This window comes from Meles meles, chromosome 2 (genome assembly GCF_922984935.1).
Source record: "Meles meles chromosome 2, mMelMel3.1 paternal haplotype, whole genome shotgun sequence".
NCBI classification, from domain to species: Eukaryota; Metazoa; Chordata; class Mammalia; order Carnivora; family Mustelidae; genus Meles; species Meles meles.
In genome coordinates this window covers 124,430,177-124,453,032 of record NC_060067.1, presented here as the reverse complement: position 1 = coordinate 124,453,032, position 22,856 = coordinate 124,430,177, and the positions used below count along the sequence as shown (strand labels likewise).

The 22,856-nt window shown below is 39.0% G+C and overlaps 1 pseudogene; it reads right to left on the bottom strand.

The window, feature by feature from the left end:
- Positions 1–317: 317 nt before the first annotated feature.
- On the bottom strand, positions 318–6,473 carry LOC123936891 (annotated as a pseudogene).
- Positions 6,474–22,856: the final 16,383 nt, after the last annotated feature.

The window sequence follows — 22,856 nt, the reverse complement described above, 5'->3', positions numbered from 1 at the left end:
TTACATCACAGCGTTCACAGGACATGGCCTCTTAACCTAAATTTACAGTAAAAAACATTTTCAGAAATAAGTACTTATGTAAATGACAAACTAAAATAAGTTCTTAAGGGAAACAGCTACAAAACCAGGACAGAAGGCTCCTTAGTTTTTCATCTTCTAGAAACAGCTTCACAAATCATTTAGGAAATCAGCCTAGAGGTAATCATAATAAACCACATTTCTTACCCATTCTTGAAGCCAATCTTGAGAATGGATCAAACAGCACCTGTTATTGAAGATAGTAATAAGGCCTGACCCTGATACTTAAGTTTTGATTCTCAATCAGTTTTCTGGCTTGGGCTATCAGGAGTTACTTCCTTCAGAATCTTCATCCATGAATTTAAGTGAGTAGTCTTTAATATTATCTTCTCTTTCAGGTTCTGCAATCTTTTCAGGCAGAAAGAAGTTGTGAATATCCATCTCAGATGCATTTGCTGTAGCTTTTGTTTTTAAGAGATAGCAGTCCATTTTGACATTAGAAAGGCAGAAATGACCTCTGAAGGCAGCCAGGGTGGTGTGGGTGGAATACAAATGGAAACTAAAGGGAATCCCATAGGAAGTACAGAATAAAAAGTTGTTAAGGGCCACCTTTGAACAAACTTTCAACGCCAGCTAGGAAGGGAGCTTCCCAAACCAGGTTATTTGTGACTCTGGAAAAGACCACAGCCCTGAGGGACCATGATGGGTCTCATACTAGTTGCACAGATTCAGCGAGCACAGTGTAGCACTATGCACATTGGCACACTGTGCACCTCTTGGGCTGTAGGCACAGACTGCCTCTCTGTGAGCCTGATGGTGGCTCCTCACCCCCAAGGCCTGTAGGGCCAAGCAGTGAGAACCCATTCACCCACTGCGTGTCCCACTCCATAGAAGCTGTACAAGAAATTTTGCCAGTTGCCTTCTTAGTGCCATCACAAAAGTCACCCCACTGCAGCTTTGCTTGGTGTGAGAGATGCCATCACAGAGAGATGCCATCTTCCTTCAGCCCATGCCTCCATTTCAAACACCTAGATGTGTTTCTTTTTTATTTTCCATAGGTTCCTAAACTTCCAAAATTTCTTTCAGTTGTTGATTTTTAATTTAATAGCACTGGTCCAGAAAATATACTTTGTACAGTTTTTGTCAATTATGCCTTGACAAAGCTGGAAAAAATTATAGGAAGGCATGACACAGTGACTAAAATATTCATAAAGAGATAAAATTACTTTCAAAGTTCAGTCAATTTATCCTGCTTTTGCTTTCTGCTGGGTCTTCAGATGTCTACCCTGAGCATTCTTTAGGCTTCACATTGAGCCAGGGGCCAGTACAATAACAGGCCTTTTCTCCTCTCTCTTAGGAATGTGCATAGCCTTTTATGAGCATGCATCCTCAAAACCACCAGGGATATGTGAGAGCTTATCAAGGCTCACGGTGGCTACCTCATTTACCCAGATCTCCCTACTGAATTTCTAGCCAGTGTGTTGGTCTGTTGCTTACCCCACCCAACTCAATGACAACTCAAGCTAGCTGTGAAGCTGGAATTCTCTGATTGCCACTGAGATTGCTACTGTTTATAATTCGCATGCACCTGCTCCAAATCAAGTCAGCCTCCTCAAGTAATTCCTACACTTTATACCACACTGGTAGAACCTCTATGCCAATAGAGCTGAAGAGCTAAAACCCTACTGTTACTTAAGATTGAGTTGTTTTTCTTGGATAAATGTTTCTAAATTTGTTATTTGTCTGTGGTCAATTTCTAGAGTCCTGAAACGGATGTTTTTGAAAGATTCATCCAGTTCTTTCATTGATTTTTGAGAAAAGGACTTAGCTAGCACCATACTCTGCTATTCCAGAAGTTCCTTTCCAATACCTACAATTTTTGCATGTATCTAACACCAATTCCTTTAATATCATTTCCTAAGACTTAAATCCCTCCTCAAATTATCTTAACTTACAACCTTGTGCTGTTTCAAAGAATTTTTCACATTAGTCACAGGTAACTGTCTGTCTATTTATATGGCTTCCTCACCAGACTCTAAACTCACAGAGTACAGGGTATATGTCTCTTCTGTTCACTGACTACCGCAGCAGCCAGCATAGCATTCGACACATGGTAGACACTAAATGAAAATAATGGATTTACTTGGATTAATTAAATGAATTTAAACCCATAGACTCATTTATGGAGAGTAGCTATTGTAATTCCAACATGGAGACAGAACTGAGGTCATTTGATGGATTCTAGCCATAATCTTTGACTCAGACTACTTACCCAAAATGTCAGATGAATGTCAATGAATATTGCTGAGGGGAAAAAAAAAAATTCTGTTACTCAAAACCTGACAGCTAAGAAACATTACAACACATTGTATTTTCCAGTGGGAGGGTCACATGGATGATCGGCTACACTGCAAGAGAACTTGCAGTTACCACCACTTGATTCATGAAATATAGTAACATTGACTTATTTGGGCTGGCAAATATCAATATACCTCTGAACATAAGAGTATCAAGATGCAGTACTGATATATTTCAACACCCCCTAAAAGCACTGCCCTAAGTTGTGTAAATATCTAGTGCAGTGTCTTCATAATGGTGGGAATAAAACTAGTCAAGGATTTTTGGTCTCATCTTCAGTTTTTAGCTAGGAAATCAAGAACAGACGCCAGTGTCATGCTTATTTTAGAGCCTCTCAAAGACATGCCCTCTGTTTATTATCGGAAGGAGACTGGGCCAGGGACAGAAAAGGACAGAACTTTCTCAGTAACTACATGGTTGTATACAGGAAGGACTCAGTGAATGCTGTTTGAACAACATTTATTGAACACTTTAAATTTTATGCCATCAGTTTTCAAACTATGCTCCATGGATTGCTACAGAAGTGCCTCAAAAAGAAGTAGCAAAGAATAGGGGAGACTGAGTGAACAGGTGCCTGACAGCTTCTATCCTTTCACCCCCACTTTTATGTGTTTTATATATTGGGAGTTTTATATATTGGAGTTTCTCATAATGTTTTTTATTGGATTCATGGCCAAAAAATATTTAAAAACTACTGAGTTGTATTATGTAAACACAACTGCTTGATATATTTAAAAAAAAAAAAACTTTCTCACAGATGGCCAGTACACATATGAAAAGATGCTCAACATCATTAACCACTAGGAACATGCTAGTCAAAACCACACCTGTCAGAATAGCTAGAATCAAAAGACAAGAAGTAACAAGTGTTGGCAAGAATGTGGAGAACAAGGAACCCTTGTGCACTATTGATGGAAATGAAAATTGGTGCGGCCACTGTGGAAAACTGTAGAGAGATTCCTCAAAAAATTAAAAATAGAAATACCATGTGATCCAGTAATTCCACTATTGGATATTTACCCTAAGAAAATGAAAACACTAACTCAAAAATATATTTCATCCCTAGGGCACCTGGGTGGCTCAGTGGGTTAAAGCCTCTGCCTTCGGCTCAGGTCATGATCTCAGGGTCCTGGGATGGAGCCCCTCATCAGACTCTCTGCTCAGCAGGGAGCCTGCTTCCTCCTCCCTCTCTCTCTCTCTCTGCCTACTTGTGATCTCTGTCTGTCAAATAAATAAATAAAATCTTTTAAAAAAAAAGATATTCCCAATGAACACTGTTATGCTGTAAATAAACAAATAAAAAAATATATTTCATCCCTATATTTACTGCAACATTATTTACGATAGCCAAGACATGGAAGCAACCCAAGTGCCCACTGATAGATGAAAATATATCATATGTATGGATATATATTGATATATGATATATTATATATATACACAGATATATTCCCCAGCCATAAAAATGAATGAGATCTTGCCATTTGAAACAACATGAATGAACCTAAAGGGTATTATGCCAAGTGGAGTAAGTCAGACAGAGAAAATTAAATACCATGTGATTTCACTTATATCTGAAATCCAAAAAAAGAAAAAAAAGAATAAACAAACAAAAAGCAGAAACAGACCTATAAATACAGAGAACAAATTGATGGTCACCAGAGAAAAGGGTGTAGGAGGATGGGCAAAATGGGTAAAGAGGAGTGGGAAATCCAGGCTTCCAGTTATGGAATGAGTAAGTCATGGGGATAAAAGCTATAGCACAGGGAACAGAGTCATGGTATTATAAGAGCATTGTATGGTAACAGGCAGTAGCTACACTTGTGGTGAGTTTAGCATGACACACAGACTTGTCAATCACCATACTGCATATCTAAAACTAACATAACTTTGTGTGTCCACTATACCTCAATAAAAATAAATAAGTAAATAAAATAACTTTGTCACTGAATTATTGTGATTATTAAATAAAATGTTATATTTGAAAATACTCTACAAACTGTAAAATGCTTATAAAGCTAGATATTATATATGATTGCTGTCCTTGTGAAATTTGTGGCCAAAGGGAAACCACAGGAAACATATTAACACCATACCTACATCTCAACCTCTTTGTCATTTATACTTATATTTTTCTTTGCAGAATTTTTTTTCTTTTGGAGGCATTCTTAGAATCTAGTAATTTGGTCCATTATTGTCCCTTATTGTCTCTACTAAGACAGAGTCAGCAGGGACAGAGTTTCATTGCCTATAGTGCTATCATAAAACAATGTCCCTCAAGAGAAAATAGGAAGAGCTGGAGTTTTTTAATTAAAATATCATAGTTCTACTCTGTCTTTCATGTTGCAGTGACACAAGTTAAGGAGGAACAATGTTTGTTTAAATCTGATTTTATCTCACAGCCCTGTGCCTTAAGAGAAGAAAAACAAGAAACCATGTTATTTTGATAATAAAGAATGTTCTCTTAATTTCCTATTGTTGTGTAAAAGATTTAGTGCTTACTCTTTAATTTCAGTGTCAGAATGTGAACTGTAATTAATTTTCATAAAATGGAAAGCAATAAAGTCAGATATTGCTGGCTATAGAGGTTGAGATTGTATAATTTACAATTAGAGGTGGTGGGGGAAGAAACAGCCTACACATTAAATGAGTAATAACTCATCTTGGCTTCAGCTTCAGGATTACGAAAGTGGTCAAGAAAGCTGCTCAAACAAAACCCCCAAATCTATGGGGTGTTTGGAACCTTCTCAGAAAAGTCTACCAAACTTGATGTCACCTCTCCCTATACCAACATTGGGATGTTTTTATTATCATTAGTTAAAAATAATAATATGCATGGACTTAAATTACCACATAATGAATCACCTAAAACCTTTCCTAGGCATTATTTGTAACAAACTATAGATAATAGACCATAACTCTATATCAACCATAAAAAAAGTCAGCTGCCTACTCATTATAAATGCAGGTTCTCATTATCTTACCATCAGAATTTCCATACAGAAGGTATGTTTGAAATTGGGAAATATTTGTATGGTGGTTATTTATACGTTTTAGGCTATATACTAAAACAAAGGATGCTATATATAAAACTAGACATATGTAAAACTTTTCCATATTTAAAAGAAAGCATATTCATGTTGGAGGAATTAAACTAGGCACACTTTTCTATCTTCTGTCTTGTTTGATCAGGACATGCTTCTTAGGGAATTAGACTACGGATTTTTCATTAGTCATTAGTCATTAAAAGAGCAGAAAGTTAAAACAGAAACTTACTCTAGAAAACATTGGTACAAACTTTACAGTTTACAAAGATCTTCCACATACTTCATCTCAATGTAATCTTTCTTTTGCTTTTAAAGATGTATTCATTTACTTTAGAGAGAGATAGTAAGTACCAGTGGGTGGGGAGGGGGCGCGGGGGGAGGGAAAGAATCTCAAGCAGACTGTGTGTTGAGCATGAGCCTGACACTGAGATCACAACCTGAGCCGAAACAAAGAGTCAGGCACTTAACCAACAGCACCACCCAGGCACCCCCCAATGTAATCGTTCAATAGCTCTACGGGGAGAACAGAGTGAACTCTGATATTCTATGTTTCAAGGAGAACACTGAGAAGTAAAGTTGCCCCTCCAAGTTCACACTACCAATAAATGGCCAAACCAAAAACTGAATGTAGGTTTAGGCCTCTCTAAATTCAGTCCTGGAACCAACATAGACAACAATAGCTAATAAGACCAAGAGAGAGTTCATTATTTCATGTGGACCATATCTTGCAGAACTGGGCTTGAATGTATTTTCAAATATAAAGGGAAAGAAGATGGTCCCCAGACATTAAAAGGGGAACAAGTACAGCAACCTCAGGTATTATTTTGAAAATGAAGGGGAAATGATGATGATGATGATGATGGTGATGATGATGATGATGATGGAAGAGAACAATAACCGAGCTGCAATTATTTCCAAGCTATTGGAAGGTCCACAGCCACGAGACAGGTTAATGCAGAAAAGACACAGAAACTATATGGATCTTAGCTTTAGGTGCAATTAATTACCCACAGTTTATTTACCCCATAGAAAGGAATACAAATTGGACATGTTCAGTTCCCTATGGCTCTTACTGCTGGGAGCTGGAAAGTAGGTGACTGGTCAACTGGCGGTTACAATGGAAATGAAAAAGAGCCCCACACTGGAGCAGTGAAAGATTACAAAATAGTAAGTGATTTTTTTTTAATTTATTTATTTATTTTTATTTGCTTATTTACAGCATAACAGTGTTCATTGTTTTGGCATCACACCCAGTGCTCCATGCAGTACGTGCCCTCCCTATTACCCACCACCTGGTTCCTCAACCTCCCACCCCACCCCACCCCACCCACCCACCCACCCCCGCCGCCCCTTCATAACCCTCTGGTTGTTTTTCAGAGTCCATAGTCTCTCATGGTTCATCTCCCCTTCCAGTTTCCCTCAACTCCCTCTCCTCTCCATCTCCCCATGTCCTCCATGTTATTTGTTATGCTCCACAAATAAGTGAGACCATATGATACTTGACTCTCTCTGCTTGACTTATTTCGCTCAGCATAATTTCTTCCAGTCCTGTCCATGTTGCTACAAAAGTTGGGTATTCGTCCTTTCTGATGGAGGCATAATACTCCATTGTGTATATGGACCACATCTTCCTTATCCATTCATCCGTTGAAGGGCATCTTGGTTCTTTCCACAGTTTGGCGACCGTAGCCATTGCTGCAATAAACATTGGGGTACAGATGGCCCTTCTTTTCACTACATCTGTATCTTTGGGGTAAATACCCAGCAGTGCAATTGCAGGGTCATAGGGAAGCTCTATTTTTAATTTCTTCAGGAATCTCCACACTGTTCTCCAAAGTGGCTGCACTAACTTGCATTCCCACCAACAGTGTAAGAGGGTTCCCCTTTCTCCACATCCTCTCCAGCACACGTTGTTTCCTGTCTTGCTAATTTTGGCCATTCTAACTGGTGTTAGGTGGTATCTCAATGTAGTTTTAATTTGAATCTCCCTGATGGCTAGTGATGATGAACATTTTTTCATGTGTCTGATAGCCATTTGTATGTCTTCGTTGGAGAAGTGTCTGTTCATATCTTCTGCCCATTTTTTGATATGATTATCTGTTTTGTGTGTGTTGAGTTTGAGAAGTTCTTTGTAGATCCTGGATATCAACCTTTTGTCTGTACTGTCATTTACAAATATCTTCTCCCATTCCGTGGGTTGCCTCTTTGTTTTGTTGACTCTTTCCTTTGCTGTGCAGAAGCTTTTGATCTTGATGAAGTCCCAAAAGTTCATTTTTGCTTTTGTTTCCTTGGCCTTTGGAGACATATCTTGAAAGAAGTTGCTGTGGCTGATATTGAAGAAGTTACTGCCTATGTTCTCCTCTAGGATTCTGATAGATTCCTGTCTCATGTTGAGGTCTTTTATCCATTTTGAGTTTATCTTTGTGAACGGTGTAAGAGAATGGTCGAGTTTCATGTAAGTGATTATTTTATATGCACATTAAAATTGGTGTATGTATGAGAAAAAAATCTAGGAGAAAATTAAATCACATTGTTAATTTCAAATTTACTGAGAGGTAGATTTATGGGAAACAGTCCTTTTCTTAACCTTACATGTCTATATTACTTGATTTGTAATGAACAGTTGCTGCTTTTATAAAAGGAAACTAAACATGAGGATTACATTTTGTAAAGACCTAAGTTGCAGTCTCTCCTACTTTCCATGAAATATATTAGTTGACCTGAGAACATTGCTCAAATTAGGTGTCAGGGCAGGCCTACATTCTAGTCTCAGCTGACATAAAACTTTCTCCAAGAGGCCTCCCCTGACATAGACCACACACCACTGCTCTAAACGGGGTACCTACACATGCCCCCTGCTAGCCCTCAGTCTTCTTCCTCCATATTCCTTCTCACAGCCTGTAACTACATATGCATGTGTAAGGTTACCAGCAAGCTGCACTTAAACCCAGGCAAAGGGATTCTATCCTAGGCCTCTTGCTTTAGAGAACCACACATATCAAAAATATCAAAATGAATACACTATTTTTTTAGACTCCAAAGAAAGATGGTTGAGAGTTCAATCTATTTTTGAGTGAATTATGGAAGAGGGATGCACTGAGCAAGCTACACCATGCAAGACATAGCATGCCAGGCTGAGAGCAAAGGAGCCTGTGTTGGTTGAGGAGGAAGAAAACCTTACCCTCTGCCCTGGGAAATGAATAGCAAGAAGCCGCCTTTCTTTGAAGTTGTTGGCCTCAGAACACCCAAAGCAGACAGGGTTTCCCAAATGACTCTACTCCATCCCTCTCCTTTACAGCTGCCTAAGAGAGGATGAGAAAGTGAGTCCCAGCCCAGGTCCCTGGGCACCTGCACAATGTCTGTTCCTATGCCAGTGTCTGATTCAGTCACCACCCTGGACACAACCCACCTTCTTTATTGCCCTATGTCAGAAGCTCCTTGCTGCCACTCAGGGTCAAAGTTTTAAGGACTGACTTGGGAGAGAGCAGGTCTCCTTTAATCTCCAAGTTGCAAGGAAATTCCCAGAGTTTGAGCTCTGAGGTTCCAGAAGAAAACATGAACAGGGCCAAGGTCAGAGCTTATCACTTCTAAATATTTAAATATCTGATACATGGCATCCACTTGTCCTTTTGCCCCACGCCCCACAAATACCAGATGCAGAGTTGCTTATTATTTTAATGACTGTCTTCCTTACTAATGGATATGTTCTATAAAATAAAAGATCATACTTCCTTTATTTAAAGCCTTTGTATAGGTCCTAGCACAGCTTACTTATTTTATTTAAAACCCTAGTATAGGATCTAGCACACAACAAAGACATAGAGTGAACAAACAGCTAAAAAACAATGTTGATACATAATATAGCCATGTGCCTTGTCCTAAAAACACTTGTGAAAAAAGTTAATATCTATATAAAAATGTTTAAAAGCAAGTAGAACACAATGTGCATTAAACCTATAATTAGAACTGGTAATTCCTGTATTCTAGATCAGGGATGACATTATATGTTCTGATCAGCACCTACCACCTTGCAAGCCCCTAATAACTGAGAAATGGTCATTTCAACTCGGCCAGCAGCCAGCTTCAGGTAAGTCACTTTCTTACATGATGCTCTCTACCAATGGGCAAATGAATGCCTCAGACTTCAGCAAACTCTTACTAATGAACACTTCCTTTTCATAAGTTTTGAAGTAATACGATGATTCATATGTAGGAGTTTGTAGGTATAAGAATGGACAAAAGCAGTGATACATATTAAGGGAAAAACATATGTGAATCTACTGGTGGAAAGAAAAAGTCTGAGACAATGGTAATGAAAGGTAAGGGCAGCTAAACTTATTTTTCATTTTCAATTCATTTCTAGAGCGTTGAAAAAACATTTAAGCAACAAAATAAGAAATACTGCCAGAGCACGGGCAACTCTAGAGTAAAAGAAAATGGAGCAATGTTAGGAACAGTCTGATTCAGACTAACTTAACTATTTTATACTGCCTTATGATTTATAAAGCTTTCTTTACCATTGTCTCAGTTGATCTCACATATACCATGTGAGGTTACTCACTGTCCTGTTTAACAATGAGAAAACAGAATCAGACTTTCGTTAGAATGTTGGTTGCCCCTCCCCAGTATCTGCCTTCTCTTTTCTCCTTCCCTTGATTTGTCCACATCTCCACCATCCTCCATATTGCCTTAGATATTGGGGAAGGTGGGCCCAATCCCCAGCCTAAGGGCCAGTTCGTATTAACCAAGCCAACTATGGTGATCCCAATGCCCTTGCCAATGACTGGCTTAGGCAGTGCTGTGTGATGCAATTCTAGCCAATGAGTGAGGATAAGTCTGAGGAACTTTCCTCTCTCTTGGAAACAGACAAAGCATGAAAGATCCTTTTCTGCCTATTTGTTTGGGATGTTAGAGATTGCTATAGCCATTTCACATAGAGGTCAATGACCCAAACCTGATATCTCCAGTTCTGATTTTTCCTCCATACTTCTGCCTGTTTGATAATCCCATCTGTATAGTTAATCGGTACCTCAAAGTTGGCATATTCAAGTCAGGTTACCATCTCAGTAAATGTCACCACCGCTCATCCAGATGCTCACTGGTGAATCTAAATCTATCAAGTCCTGTGAATGCTCACCCTAATATGTAGCCCACATCTGTCCATTTCTATGCATTTTCACTGTTACCATTCTCAATAAGGTCCATTGCAACTCCCTGTTTCTGCTAATCTTTCTGCTTCTGCTCTAGCCCTCTTCAAAATTTAGTCTCCATGCACCAGCCAGAACCAACTTTGAAAAAAGTAAATCAAGTCATATCACTCCTTGCTGAAACCCCTCACTTGACTTTTATTCACATTCAGAATAAAATTCGAACTCCTTAAGGCAGCCTATGTGGCCCTAAAATACCCTAAACCCATTAGGTCTATAAATGCATCTTCTATCCTTTTCTAGCTACTAGAACACATCAAGCTGATTGCTGCTTGAAGCCTTTGCATCCACTCCTTCCTCTGCTTGGTATGTCCTCTCACTCACATTGTAGAGTCAGCTTCATCTTGACAGGTTTCAATTAAAATCTCATATTTTCAAAAGGATCTATCAATCTGAACTAGCTCGCACATGCACAAACTCCATCACATCACTCAGTTGTATTTTCTTCAGAGCCCTAGTATTATCTCATTCATTAATAATGTGCTTAGTACCTTTTCTCTTCACTATAATATAAACACCATGAAAACTGTAATACTTTCTGTCTTGTTTATCAACTTTACCAGTGTTGAGAACAGTGGCTAATACAAAGTTGGCGCTCCATAAATATTTGTTAAATCAATGAATGAATGCTTGTCACTTTGCTCAATACTAGAAATATTAGAATAAATAAACATTAACCCTTCTATGAACATTCTGCTCAATAATTAATTCTAGAATTTTTCTAGAGATATTGGGCTCAGAATTTAGATAAGGAAGCAGGATATCTACCCAACAAGAAAAACTTTCATTAAATTATTGTGTGGGTAAAAAAGTGACCTCATTATTTTAATCCACTGAAATTTGAGGGCTTTATATTATAGCTTATACCTTCACTGATTAATACAGACATCTGTGTGGTTTTTACAATAGTTGATGTACCCTGAGTAAGACAGAAGAAAAGGAGGTAAAGAGAAGGTGGGAAGGTATGAGGGAAGGGCTTGAGGAAGAAAAAAATGTCAAGGCTTGGGAATGGGAGAGTCACTGACTAGAGAGAAACAAAAAATTGCATGACTGACTAAAAGTGGTGAGAATTCTGGAATTAACAGATGACATACAATTTTGCCTTGAGCATGTTTATGATATATACAAATTTCTTTATCAAGTCCATTTATCGAGACTTCTCTTTAAATACAGATTAATATTGCATAAGCATTTTTTGTAACCACACAAACTTGTCTTTTCTGCTGTCAGGCCAAATCTACCCCAATCATATTTAATCAATACATTTTCCTTGAAAATTAAGTATGTAGATTTTTTTCTACTGTGTCTCTACAATATCATTTGATATTTTCAGTTCTACATTCCATTTGAATCTACCCAGTGTATTGGCTAGCTCACCCAACTTTGTGAGTATTCACAAACTCCCCAAGCTTCCATATTGCCATTTAATATGATGATTAAAACATTAATTAATGCCATGACCATCAAAAAAATCTATACTGAAATGGTCTTTTAGCATTCTTCATAAATGTTTGCTTGACAAGATATAAACCCACCTGACAATATTCTCATGTATCCTACATTTCTCTTCCATGTCCATACAGTATCACAGAAACTAGTAATACTTTACTGAATACAGGATATATGACACCTGAAGCCGCTTTCCCCCAAGTTTGTTCCATGTAACACTAATCCTGATCAAATAATTTTGAGGGATTAAAAAACACTGCCTGAGTCATAAAACACATTATCTTAAACTGCAGTGACTTTAAATTTTTTTTAAGATTTTTTATTTATTCATTTGAGAGAGATAGAGAGAATGAGCAAGAAAGAGCACAAGCAGAGGAGAGGGGTGGAGAAAGAACGAAACTCCCCACTGAGCAGGGAGCCCAACACAGGGCTTGTTCCCAAAACCTTGAGATCATGACCTGAGCTGAAGGCAGATGCTTAACTGACTGAGTCACCTAGGCCCCCCCCTAAATTCTTTTTTTAAACTACTATTTTTTTTTAAGATTTTATTTATTTGACAGAGATCACAAGTAGGCAGAGAGGCAGACAGAGAGAGAGAGGAGGAAGCAGGCTTCCTGCTGAGCAGAGAGCCCGATGCAGGGCTCCATCCCAGCACCCTGGGATCATGACCCGAGCCAAAGGCAGAGGCTTTAACCCACTGAGCCACCCAGGCGTCCCTAAATTCTTTTTTTATAAATCTTACAATAAAGAGCCTCATGAATTTTTCAGCTATAATTGGCCATAGATCTCTTTGTTTTTCTTCACACAAAACCTGTTGCCTTCCCACAGAATTGTTATAATTTGAAGGTAATATAGATAAGATTGCAATTGGATTGAATATTGGATATGGGCAGAGTCAAAAACTCCAAAGTTCTGAACCTGAGAAATATGGTTGTCATCTGTTGAAATGTGTAAAACTAAAGTAGTTTGGGGAAGAAAAAGATGAAAACCTTGAGTCTAGTGCTGGTCATGCTAAATTTGAGGCACCTGTGAGACATCCAAGTAGAAACCTGAAATTAAGGAATAGTTTTCTGTTACATCCTCTACCACTTAAGCAACTAAATTATTGGCAAAATGCCTCTCGATTATGTACATACTCAACTTTTATGGAATAGTCATTCATCGTTATTGTATTTGGCCTCTGCGTCAAGAAAGCATGATATGTGTCACCTATATGACTAAGCAGTTTATGGTAACTTCCAATGACAATAATAATTCTATTTTTCTTTTTCCTCACACAGATGTTCTTTCATCTTGAGGTTTGTGGATTTTCATAATTTTTATTCAATTATATACTTCCTTTATGGATTTCCATACCTTTGCATTCAATTACAGACTTCCTTCCCATTTACCTACTGCCATATATAACAAACTACCAAAAGGTTAGTGACTTAAACAACACCCTTGGTGGTGGTGTCATCATTGTCATCACTGTTAAATTGCTTTTAAGTATCTCACAATTTCATGGGTCAGGAATTCAGGACTCAGATGGAAGTTTCTTCCATTCCACGTGGCACTGACTGAGGGCACTTGGTGATACTCAGCGGGTTAGAGTGGATAACTCTACTTGCATGTCTGGTATCCTAGAGGTGATGGCCGGAAGGCTGGTCACAGCTGGGGCCCCCTTGTAAGACCTCTCCAAAATTACTGTCTCAGGCTAGCCAGACTTTTTTTTTTTTTTTAAGATTTTATTTATTTATTCAAGAGAGAGGGCATGAAAGAGAGAGAGATAAAGAAAGCAAATGGTGGGCGGGAGGCGCAGACAGAGGGAGAAATAGACTCCCTGCTGAGCAGGGGAGCCCAATGCGAGCCTCGATGCCAGGAATCCAGGATCATGACCTAAGCTAAAGGCACTTGCTTAACCAACTGAACCACCCAGGCGCCCTAGTGACACTTTTTACATGGCCCAGATACCTTAAAGAGATAGGAAGTGAAAGCAACCAATCTTTTAAATCCAAGGCTCATCTATTGAGCAAAGCAGTCACAGAACTGACTCAGACTCAAAGGGAGGAAGGCCAAGATCTCAAGTCTAAATGAGAGACATGTCAAGGAATTTGCGGATATATTTAATTTGCTACACATTATCATTATGATCTGACTCTCCACCATTTGCTTATTTAACTTTTCCCTGTCTTGGTTTCCTTGTCTGTAAAATGGGGATAATAAATGTATTCATTCAACAAATATGTATGGAGTATAGAGTACGCAGCAGATGGCTGAGAACAAAAAGGAAAATAAGCTGGTCTATGCTTTTAAGTAGTACACAGTCTAGACTAATAGAAGAAAAGATGCGCATTCATTCATTCTTTCAACAAATATTTAATACATACTTACAAAACACCAATAGAAGCATATGTGTAAATCCCTGCTGTGTAACGGAATGGAATCAAGGTTGTAAAGGTCAAGTTTTTTTCTCAAAGTGTATTTTAATTAAATGGGACCTTGAAATCATTTACTTCCAAATTGTGGTTGGTAAACACAGAGACTTGACCTGAGCATTCTTCTCTCAACTGACATTTAGACAAGAACCCTAGTTTCCTTTCTGGGTTCTCTCGTCTTCACACTAGCTAAGAACTATACAATCAGAGTCCACACAAACACATAACAAAAATGGCGGAAGACTCCATTTCTGGGGTTTTTTTATGTAAATATAAAATAACTTTTTCATTTCATTCAAGTTGAATTATTTTTACACTGAATTTGAATGTCAGATGAAATGCAGGAACAATGGAGAGACCACTGATTGATGAGCTTAATAGAAATGACATATACTACCTGAAACCTCTCATCTTTACTAAAAACCCCTTTATGAATGCAGAGTCAGGTGGGTGCTTGCTGACAGACAGGCCTACCTGGAGGTTTTCAGCCTTAGTTTGGTTTTGGCATTTCAATAATCACTTCAACCATTAATAACCCTTACTCTAAATCTTAATGAAGAGTCTTTTAAAAGAATAACCAAAAACTAAAATAGACTTCGATGTCATTGTTTTATTGATGAAGGAGACAGTAAAAGCACACATTGTCAACATTCTGAAATGACTTTGTAAAACTCTTAAACAGACAGAGATAACTGGAAGTGGAATATAAAGTTATTGATGTTTTTTGTCTCTCACCATCCCGGTCTCCTGCATTTGACAAGATACATAAAGATTTGCTCACTTTGTATTTCACTACATTTGTATTTCACCACAGGACCCTACTAAGACTTAGTTTTTAATCAAAACCTTGCCTGTGATTTTATATAAAATAATAAGTTTTAAACAAATAAATACATTCTTATTTGCTGCCAAGCAGAACTAAGCAACAAGGCAAATGGTTAGGTATATGCCTTTGAAGTGAGATAGGACTGTGCTTAAATCCAAGGTGTTCCACTTCTTAAAAGACTAGAGTTTCTAAGCTCAGACTCCATGTATAAAATAGGAATAATAAAAACAGAAACCACATAGAGTAGCTGGGAGAATTTAATAATCAATTAAAGCACTTAGCGCAGTACTTTGATATTGTACGTTTCCAGTAAATGACAGTTGTAATTTTGTCATCCTCATTGTTATTTAGGGAAGGCATTTAAAGATGTACAAAACAGTGCAACAAAATGCCCCATTATTATTCCCCTCCCTATTGGTACTTCAACACCCACCCATGTCCATCATAGACATGCTCTTTGGTGATATCTAAACCACTGCAAAGAAAGACATGGAAGAATGAAGATTTACTGAGACAAGAGTATCAGAGTTTCCTGGGATAGGACTCTGTCCTGTGACTCTTCAAACCAGCTCTTTGAACATAGGAGATGCTCACTAAATGTTTTTGATGATAGTAACGAGATACTTAATTTTCATGTGAAAAAATTGAACATATTTCAAAGCTATTAACAGCAAATTGATAACTTTATGCAAAAAAGATAATCCCTTTAAAATTTTTTTTAAAATAAAATGAATTTCATGAGATTGCACATGAGAAGCTGGTAGTAAAGGGTAAGGAGAGGGGTGGGCATTGTGTTAGCATTTTATACAACTCACGTGTCATAAATAAAAGGGAATAAAATCCCCGCCACCCACCCAAACCAGATCCTTCCCTCACCCTTGAACACGTCCTCCCCGTGGTATAATTAAGGCTGGAAACCAAGCCCCAGGTTCCTCATGTGGATAGTCCTTTGGCATCTATTACACATACTTTCTATAAGGAGGAAGAATCTTCTGAACCTTTCCTCTTTATAGGCAAAAGACCCACACATACACTTTTCTTCTGCGAGAGTTATCTCATCTCTGAAAAAGCATCTTCACCTTCCAGAGAATCTTCGGAAGAAAAGGCCAGTGAACTGGAAGAGTAGATCTGCAGACTCCCAACGACAGCTCCAACTTACCCTTCTCAAAGTCTGCAAGCTAGTCCTGGAGCTGGACACTCTTGAAGCCAAGACAAGAACTTCTGATGCAGTGATCAAGTCTAAATAGCTTTAGAATCTGTGAGATAATGCAAAGACTATCTAGCACAGTCCAATTTCAGAGAGTCCATTTGATGAAGATAAGATTACATCCCACTTTTAAACCCACTTAATTGCCTTTATGTGCTTAAAAGTGTTTAGAAATACGATGTTTGGTTTGAGAATGCAGACTGTGTGGTGTTCCCATCCCTCCCCATCCTTTACTTGATGGACAGCTCTTCAACAAGGTTTTTGGCCCCAGGCTGGTGACAGAGAGGTGAGGGAGCAGGCAAGGGGAAAGGGGCAGAGAGGGAGGGCTGGCACTTCAGGAGGCAACTTCCAGTCCACTTCCTTTCTTCAGAATTTCACAAACCATTCTAAGAAGTGCAATCTTCCCCAATAAAACCAGTCGCCTCTGACATCCTGGCTGCTCTGTATTAAACTGGCACCAAGGCACTTAACCTGCTGGATCGCCTTTCTCCAGACACCTGCCCAGCAGCAGACTAAACAAACAGGGATTCTCCACTGCGCAAAACTTGGCTTCTTTCACCGGGTCTCCCATCTGTTAAAAAGCCATTGTCTGAGAAAGTGTTCAGCTAGCTGGGGAGCGGGAGCGATTGCATACTGAACTGCCCCTTTTCCCCATAAAAAGTCCTCGTTAGCATTTTCTTTTCTCCCTGGTTTTCATTGCCTGATTTATTCATTGGTTTCACCTCTTCTCCCCTCCCCCTTGGTTCAGGAGGAGAGCCTCCTTGTCTTTGGTTTCTCAGGGGTCATGTCTTTTCAGTCACCAGGACAATACCCGCTGCTGGCATCTGCTTCCAGATCCAATCAGCCATATTGTGAACACATCCTGCCAGAGAATTGTTCCTCCTTTTGCTCGGCTTTGTTGCCAATTTCATGCCATGTATTGCTCCATGTTTTGTGCTTCATGAAGCTGTCACAGGCATAAAAGTGGTCTGACCAGGGTCGTAGTAAAAGGGGTGGGAATGAAACATCCACCAAAATGTTGAGCAGGCCACCCACAGTCCACACACACACACACACACACAAACACACATACACATGTACACACATACACTCAGACACATACAATCCCAACACTCACACCCAGCCCACACATACTCACCATCTCCACACAAACACACACAGTCCACACATGCACAAAATACAGTCCACACACACTCACAATTCACACACGCAATACACAGTCGCATCCCCACACAACTGCTACATAGTCACAACAGAGACATGAGCACACCCAGATCTGGGACCCTCACACATTTTCTTTACTTTCCCCATGATTTAACTGGCACCCCATGAGATACATTATGCTTTTCCAGAGGGGGTAAACAGTTTTAAAAAGAGACAGAGTTATATTCCTTTAATAATGATAAGGAATATATTAAATTGGGGGGGAGGTGTATGTAAAAGTTAAAAAAGAGTTTAGGGTTTTTTTCTTTTTTCTTCAGTTATTTCTAGTCACACACATATAATAACAATCCTTTGGTGCACAATCTTAAAAACAGACCAAAAAGTGCTTTACAAGGTAAGTTAAACTACTCCAGAGTAAAATGACAACACCATACAGTGCATATTCACTTTTTTGAGATATTAACCTCTCATAAAGAACAATATATAAACAGAGGGAAATGTCAACAAAAACATACACATTAACCACTTGGGTTTGGGAGGAAAGTGTCTATGAGCTCCCCTCTCTCTGAGTTGTGGTCCCTGAATACAGGAATATCCCGATTTATCAAGAGGCTCTTTGTAAAGCATGGATTAGCCTGCCAGAGCACAAAAGACTAAACTCCATTGCAAAGCTTTGCTGAAACCCAGATTTCAGGAAGAAGCTACAGTTGCCCATCCCATCACCCAATGCCCACAGGTTGAATTGGGCCCAACTACTGGCAGCCAGCCAGCTCAAAGGAAGTTGCCTTTCTCCTTAGTGTCATAAGTTAAGGGAAAAGAGGGACAGAAAATGGGGAATGAAAACTCAACATCCTCACAGTGGAAATTTCACTGAAGTTTCTCATTTTATTTCTACAATGTGTTCTTCGCTTTTATTTCAAAAAGTTCTAAAGATTCTGAATTTAGGATTCTGAATGTAGCTTCTTTACAGTGTACAATATCTATACTTAGCGTTTCCCATTTTCTACTCCAGCACCATGAGTAGGTCCCCTTGCCATTTTCTCTGAGGGCATTTTCTGGTTGTTGTTTGTCAGTTGTGAATGCCAAAGAGTTTTAGAGAAGAGCAGAGCCCTATGTGTGGACACAGGAAAAGGCTGCCTGCTGCAGTAATTCTCCTCTTCATCTCCACATCTCTATCAAACTCATGCAGAGGCCTATTCTGGTGCTTAACATTTCCATCCTTAGAGTTCCTTCTCTCCAGAAAGCTATAAGCCATTATCATAAGTAAAATAGATAGATAGATAAATAAATAAATAACAAAAATGCAAATCTGTACCCCTCAGAATGCATTAAAACAAAGTTTTTAACATTCATTTCCACCAATAATCACGAGTATGGAATAGATGTTCCCAAATTAATGAAACGAAGAATGGGTAAACTGTGATCAACAGCATGAAGTGTAAGTTGGAAAACCTAAAGACCTGAAGCACAGGTGCCTAGAAGTAAGCCAGCTTTGCTTCTCTGTAGGGAATAGAGGATGGCAGGAGAAACCTGCCCCAGGAATGAGGGAGAAGAGAAGATACAAGGTGGTTAATGCCAAGACAGCCAAGCTGAGCTATATGCAACCTCCCAGGTATTTTAGAACTACTAAAGAAAGTCTCTATACCCCAAATCCTTGGCTGAGACATGATATTCTACTTGGAGCTTTATTTAATTAGCCAAAAGCTTTAGTCACAACTTAAGGGCTTCACCCTGTTATGAACTAAATATTTGTGTCCCTCTCAAATTCACATGTGGAAGCCCTAACCCTCAATGTGGCTATTAGTTGAAACTGGGACCTCTAAGGAAATAATTAAGGTTAAATAAGGTCATAAGGATAGGGCCCTCTTCCAATAAGATTAGTGTCTTTAAAAGAAGAGAACTCAGAAAATGAGCTCTAGCTCTCCATACCAAAGAAGAGGTCATGTGAGCACACAGCAAGATGGTAACCACCTAAAAGCCAAGAAAAGATGCCTCAGATGAAACCTACCTTGCTGACATCTTGATCTTGAAGTAGGAGCCTCCAGAACTGTAGGAAATACACTTCTGTTGTTTAAGCCACCCAATCAGTTTTATTTTGTTAGGGCAGCTTGACCTGACTAAGACACACTGCAGGGTGAAGTAAGGGTGACTCAAAATTTCAGAGAAATGGTAAAACATATGCGCATGGCATGCCACTGTAAAAAATGGGGTATCCCTTCACAGAATGCCCTTGGACAGGATTGTTTGGAGGTAGGTCTTTTCTCTACCCTAACCTACCTCAATCCTTACTAGCCTCCTATCCTTTTGAACCCCTTAACCCCCTCTGAGTGATTTCCACTCCCAAAATGTATTTCATCAGGGTTTTCTGAGAAATAGGACACGCCACTGCCAAAAAGTAACATACACAAAATCAAAGTGAAGAAAGCCTCACTCAAGGAACTACTAAAAGCTTACATCTTACCCACCTTCCCTGGAAACAAATTATGAACTTAGCTTCCATTCAACTTCACTGTCCACTAGGCATTGGTTAAGCATCTACTTACTGTATCTCAGCTGCTACACTGAGCTCTGACAGACAGAGATGAGTGCGTCACAGCCCCTGCATGCAAGAGCTTCGAATCTTGAAGGAAACGGGCACATCAAATGTTACAATTCAATATATGTCACAGTATAAAAACTGTTCTACAAAGACTAGAATGGAGTGTAACTTCCTAGGAAAAGCACATTCCTTCTGTAAAAGGACATTCCTTTTGCAAGTGAAAGGACCTGGTATAAGAATGAAGAGAGGAATGTGCAGTAAGGTCGAAACATAAGATACAGAGACTCACAGGATGGGGGGGTTAGGATACTGGATACCAAGGGATAAAACAGATGAAGGCCATCCTGAGAAACTGCTTTCCATGGCACCCAGGACTGGAGGATGGTGGGAGGAGACAGTAATACCTTGGTGATACTAGTTCTGAGAGAAAACAAGATGACCTCAAATATCCAATTTCTTAACCTAACCCCTGACACCCCAATCCTTTGTTTCTCTTGTGACTTCATTATTTCTAATTTTTTCAAGGGCCTTTTGAAATTTTAAATGCATCCAATGTAACCAAAGTCAAAAATATGTTCTCTATTTTGTCATTCCATGAATTTTTCTTTCTTTCCTAGCCCTATATTACCTTTTATTTATGTTTAATAAGGACATTGAGCCAGCAAGACTCATAAGAGGGCCAGAGCCAGCTTTGTGCTCTGTGTGAGCGTGTATGTGTGTGTTAAACAATTTCATGGACATCTGTCATGCACAGTTAACTTTGCATTGCTGCATTTTAAGTGGTGGGCCCAGGCTTGGCCGGCAGTGATAAAGTAGCTGGCAGTTTTCAAAAAGCCACAGGATAACAGAGCATGAATCATAAAACACACTACTGTGTAGCAATATCCAAGTTCATTCAATGCAATGAAACCATGCAGAGGCCCTTTATCCCCAGCTAATTATGTGGAAACGTCTAAGACAATAAAGCATCTGGTGGTCTTTCTTCCCCATTTCAATTTTTCTCAATATTGTGACAGGGGAAAGTATTGTGCCTTTCCCAGGGTAGTTGCAGTGAAGAGGAGTAAAAGCAAGGGTCAGGGAAGAGCAAATAGATGAATTTATAACTTTCTTTTTATTTATTCCTTCCCCATTGTCTCTCTGGAAGTCTTCCTTGAGGGCTGTATTTTGGGATCACTATTCTCATTGCACTCCGCTTGAATCCCCTTTTCTCCCTCTTTAAAAAAAAAAAATACCACCCAAACTGCCAGACCTTCTAAGATTCCCTGTTGCCGGTGGGGCTCTCTACCCCAATGAGCATCCAGAAATTTAAGTCTAAGATTTATAATCACTCTCTGGACTCAGGTTAAGGGAAGGGTTCATACTTCTAGGAATGAAACCTAGTATGTGATGTACTTTCTAAAAAGAGGTGATGAGAATGGTCCTTGTGATTAAGGTTTTCCCAGAGAGGGTTCCCTATAATTGCCTTGCACATGGCTCTTTTTGCCATTCTCTGGAAAACACACGCAAATGCCATGTGTTGCACTCCTGGGGGTTTTGATGAAAGCCCCTTTATAGCTAAGCGCCGTGCAATGAGACCCGAGCCAGAGTCTGATGAGGTGACTAATTGGTACCACTAGCTTAAAAAGCTAATAAGTTAATTAGATTAACTTGGTTCATGTTTGCACAAGGCTTTGAAGAGGGAAACACTACAGGAGTCCTAAGCTTCTCTGAATTGAGATCTGATGCAGCTCCATGCTGAGTACAAGCTTTCCTCTGGAAGGACATGAGTCTATTGTGGTTATATTTTGTTTTTTGTTCTATTATTTAAATCCTCAGCCACCTCCCAATCTTTCTCAAAAGCCAAATTAAAATGACATAATATGCCTTCAGTGTCTCCTAGTGCAACATTTTTAGTCATTATAAATCTAAATTTCATCCATACCATTATGAATGTTTTTATTTTCCCACTTTCCCTATGTATTATTATCATAACATCCAAATCATTTTAATGACAACTCAAGAATCAAGTCAGATTCTTTTTAATGCAAAGATAGAAATGATTACAAGGCAATTTAACTGAGTAGTATTTGCATTTTCTTTACATGGCTTAATTATCCCACTGTTTGAAAATCCAGTGAGGCCCAGATTTACAGTACCGCTGTTATTTGTGGAGTTTTAGCATTAAGTAAATTTTGTATACATCATCAATGTCCCCCTTATCTATCTATCTATCTCATGTATTCAGCAAACATTAAACAAGACACTAATGTGATGCTCAAGAGATACATGGTGGTGAAGACAGACCTCAAGGAACTTTTCATCTAGGATATATAACATATCCTCTAGGTAAAATACCTCAGGGCAGAGGAAAGAAAGAGATGATTCTCCCTTGAAGGGAGATTTCAACGACAAGATAGCTTCTGAACCGAAACTTAAATCATTTTGACAAGTGGACATGGAGGAAAGGACATACTCTGAGTGAAAGAGACTGCATAAACAAAGTTTCTGACAAGAAAGGGCACATGGCACATCCAATTAGCAGAAAATAGTGCAGTATGGCGGAGGCACACACATAGAAGGAAAGGAAAGACAGGGTTGACAAAGCAGATGAGATTGATCAGGAATAGTCTTTCTCAGGTTTATGG